Here is a 4,654-nt window from a genome sequence, read left to right on the forward strand (position 1 = left end):
GCGTCACCGCAACGGCTTTCTATAGGGTTAACATTTTCAGATCTCGAAGGCCATGCTTTTGCTGGCTGCAGATAGCCGAAGCGATTCAAATTGAAAATGCGTTATAGAATTTCTTTCTATGCCAAGCTATAGCTTACAATATAGACTTATCTTTGGTTCTCTTTGTCTTGCAACAGCTATGCGCAATTAGGCAGCCGCACAAATCCTCAGATGACGCTAGCCGAGACATTGGCTGGCCCCAACCGACCTGTTCGTGGCGCCACCTACCGTCCCGTTTCCTATCCAATCCAATCCAATCAGCCTGTCGCTCTGTTTTCGAGTCGGTCGGGTGTGCGAGCTGCAACGATGTGCTTGTTAGATCGTGTGTTTTTGTGTTTGCTGTAACCAAATGTGACTTAGTTCGCGTGCGCATAAGCGCCACAGACAACTTGTGTCTCGCTGCAAACTCGCCGTGTGCGTGGCGCGCCAGCGAAATGTGGACCAACGATGTTCATGCTGTGGAGTGCGTTCCCTTTGTCTCTGGTTGTCGTGGAAAGTTCGGTGGACGTCGCGAAGAAATAATGCGTGTTGTTAGCGTGCCACTGCTCGTCCACTATGCACCGGTATGTCTGCTGGGAGTAGCATCGAAGCACTGGCAACTTGGAGGGCGCTTTTCGACCGCGTCGGGCCGTTCAAAAGGTGAGTAACCGTGCTTGCTAACTACACACGTGTTGTGCGTGCTTCTCGTGTGGGCATAGGGTGCCTTGCGAACGTAGGAAAGAGAACTCCCACGACAACAGTGAAACCTATGCCGATGCTTGCTGGGTGTCAGAGTTTAGTTGCGCGAATTAATTGCCATAATGCAGAATTGAAAATCTTGATAAGCGTTTTCTTCTGATGAGAAAGATTACGTTCAGAAATAATCGTGTTCATCATGCGCGCTTGTGCGTGAGCTCCCGTTTTTCTGCTGAAGTCGCATGATAACGACTCATCTACCTCTTGACCGATTCTTACTGCTATGACGTTTCCTCGCTTATAAATGATTCGACGTTGTAGATAATCTCTGTTTACAAGGTTTTCGGTTTACGAGCAGTATTGGGGAAAAAAAAATGTAAGCAATCACAGCGTGCTACTAGTACAGGTTTGTTTTGAAGGGGTGTTGCCATAACTTCGACGTAAGTAAACATTACAAGGGATAGTTACTTGAGTTATGAAGGAAACTCTAGAATCGTTATGTAAACAAACATTCATGTAATGCGCTGCTGCTCCTGCGTGTGAAATTTTGCCTTGTTGAAGGGGTCCCTGTTATCGTGACATTCATCAGTAACTTTGACTTTGTGCTCTGTTGCCACCCTGCACCAGTGCATGCATTGTTTTCATGACTGTTTTTACATGCTCCTTGCATGTGTTCACTATGTGATAGTCTTACTGTGCCACAGCTATAAGTTAACACAGAATTCTCTTTGTAGTGGTGAAGCCGTGACCCATAACAGTGTCCACATAACCTGTGGCCATGGCTGCAGCAACACGGCGTGTAATCTGGATGGATATGTCAGGTATGCTTTAAGTGTACGTGTTCACAAAAGTAGGATCTCGGTATCATTAGTGGATAAGTGTAACGACATATTACTTAATGCATCTTGCTAAATAGGCTAAATATTTCTGCAACATCATTCCACTTGCTGCTTATTTGTGTTTGTAGATATTATGCACACATTATCTTGTTCTGTTAAAACTACACGTCGCATGTCCTGACGTTTAGTATTTTTCTCGCATCAATTGCTTGGCTCTAAGTCCATTTTATTTTTGCCTATTACACAGTATGTTTCTTTTTATCTTGGTTTTATTTGTTTGGAACTGTTTCTTATGCTGTAGCCCATATTTCCCTGTTTTCATTTCTGCTTATGATACACACATGTGCTGTTTTTGTCCATGTAAGAATTCGAAGTGTAGTGTGCCATATATGTCACAGGTCTCAGCACGCAGTGTGCCTACCATTGTTTAACATTGATATTTACAATCATGTCTGTCTTGTTCTCAGAATAACTTTCACTGGCAAATACACATTTGATGAACTAGAATTTCTTGAAATGAAATAGGAAGGCCAGTATTCATTGTGCTGCAGTTACTTAAGTAGTGAGGTGTTTTCTGGTAAGCTTTCTATTTTTTCTCTCACTTTCTTTGTATTCTTTTCTTTGCAAGCTGCCCTTATTCATGCTGGTAGGCATTGTAGCAGTTGTGAGTGTGTTTACTGCAGCAATGTCACAGCTAGTTTGCACACACTAGAGGATGCCAACAGATACCCATCACTGTTTTTGTGCATTTCTGAGAACCAGCTGTGTCCACTCGGCGAAACTTGTAGTGTCCATTTGAATTTACCAATCAGTTCATGTAACATTTCAGGACAAAATTTACGCAGTGAGAGAAGGGAGACTATGCAACATGACCTTGGCTAACAACTGACTGTTTAAGTTTGGAAGGAAGGACTAACAAAAATTGGAAGGACTAACAAAAATAGCACTGGATGTGCACTTGTGTTGTGCACCAGTTAATTTGAGAGGGATGGCAGAAGTTATAATTCAAAGGCATAAAATCATAGTAAATGGTGTCTGCATAAAAAGAAGTAAATAGGCACAGACTAATTTCTATCCCTTGTAATCTACAAAGGATGCCTTTCTTCATGCATTGATAATGGGGGCTGGCTCACACTTATTGTTATTTATGTGGTGCGCCTGACTGATTTCTCTTGCCAATTTTCAGCCATGGGTGAAAACAGATAAACAATCCTAATCTGGGCTGAAGCCCCATTGCAGATATGTGTGGCCAAGTCGGACGAGCATACTGGTCTTTTGAATGAAATATGGGGATCTCACAGGTACATATTTAGGCACCAGCCAGTCTGCGCTATGTACATTTGACCACATGTGAAAGGAATACAGCACAGTGCCTCTGACACGCACTGGACAAATTTGGTGCTACCTTTAACCAAGCAAGCCTCGCTTGCCTCCTTGCGTTTCTCGATTCAATTTTCAATTCAATCAGTTCATGTAACTTTTCAGGACAAAATTTGCGCAGCGAGGGAAGGGAGACCATACAACATGACTGTTGTGCATATGCTGCCTAATTTATTTTTGCTGAAAATATACGTGCATTGCAGTCCACAAGTGAATTGACAAAGGCACCCAGGCATTGGAGGCTTGCTTAGTTAAAAATACCCAAAATTTGTCTCGTATCTTTCAGGGTTAATGTAGGCTACTCTTTTGATCACGTGCATATTTGGTCCAATGTACATCGGGCACGCTGACTAGCCGGTGCCTCAGCATGCGCCTAGGAGGGCACCATAATTCACTCAAAGGACCAGTGTGCTCGTCTTATTTGACCATGCATTGACACGACAAGCTGTGCACTGGATTTAGCTTGTTTATCTGTTTCGTTCGCCTATGGCAACCGACTGATACAACAAAATCAGTGAAGAATACCACAGCCAAAAATGGGACGTGTGTCAGTCGACGCTCATTATGATTGCATGACAAAGAGGAATACTCTCTAATGACGTGGCATAGCAACCACCATGCTTATTTATTAAATTATTTTTATGCAAGCTTGTTTGTCATGCTTCTACGCATTTGTTTTTCAACTTGTGCCCTCCCTCTGAAAGCAGTGCTCGGGTGTAAATGATAAAAAACCCCAGACATGGTGTGGTGTATTTCTTGAATGGGATATATGCCATCATTCAGGAGGCCAACACATGCATGACATAGTAGGCTTGGAATGTATGAGAACTGTGCCCGTAGCTGATGCAAATATTCTATAACGACTGGCACTTGGATGTCTCTGGGATGCATTGGGTTGCCCATACACAAACACTCCTACGCTTATTTCCATGCCAAGTAATTAGTGAGAATTTCTCATTCACGCTAGCAATCCACAGACACTGCTGTCCTTTGTCAAGTGGAAACCGATATAGCTGAAGTAGTTCACGACATGTACACACGCCACAGCTGATCCATGTTGCACATTTGTTCAGCCAAGAGCAATTTCTGCTTACTGTAGTTACTGCTGCACCCAAAGGCCACACAGTGGTTCCTCAACTTTGTGTGAACCGACACCACATAAATTTTTCGCAGAACTAGCTATAACGTCTCCAGACCGTTCTGCAGCAAGTGATACAGCGTGTATTTCTGTGGTTCATTGCCAAGTTTTGTTAATTATCTGTCCTTTCTACCATGCAGGGTACACATGCACTTACTTCAAGATGACGACACTCCACCTCAAGAACAGCCTCTCCTCAGTGATAAGTAGCGAGATTAAATGAAAGGGAGATATCACATCCGTAACCAGGCTGATACTGTGTTTTCCTTTCATTTAACCTCCTTCTGCATTTAAGGAAGCATTGATATGCCCAATAAATGTTTTTGTTAAATTTCTTTCGTTGAGTAATGTCTAACATGCAGCATATGTAATGCCCATGTACATGTCAGAAGTGCTGCATCTTCACTGGACATACATGCATACAGGCTGCATATATATAGCACCAAAGATAGTCACGCACAGGTAACATATTTAAATAAGGTCTGACTGCCATTGGGACACATGAGAAAATGTTACCACACGTGGTGGCCAATTTTGTTATAGGAGTAATACGAGCACCGGCAGTCTAATGTATAAGCTCATT

General features: G+C 42.9%; 1 long non-coding RNA gene across 1 annotated transcript; it reads left to right on the forward strand.

Moving 5' to 3' along the window:
* The first annotated feature begins 284 nt into the window (after positions 1-284).
* Positions 285-4,406, forward strand: LOC135918108 (uncharacterized). The gene is made up of 3 exons (XR_010569552.2): positions 285-678; positions 1,449-1,535; positions 4,212-4,406. It is a non-coding gene; the product is annotated as an uncharacterized lncRNA (long non-coding RNA).
* The last annotated feature ends 248 nt before the right edge of the window (positions 4,407-4,654 follow it).

The sequence above is a fragment of the Dermacentor albipictus genome, chromosome 8, assembly GCF_038994185.2.
Source record: "Dermacentor albipictus isolate Rhodes 1998 colony chromosome 8, USDA_Dalb.pri_finalv2, whole genome shotgun sequence".
In the NCBI taxonomy this organism is placed as follows: Eukaryota; Metazoa; Arthropoda; class Arachnida; order Ixodida; family Ixodidae; genus Dermacentor; species Dermacentor albipictus.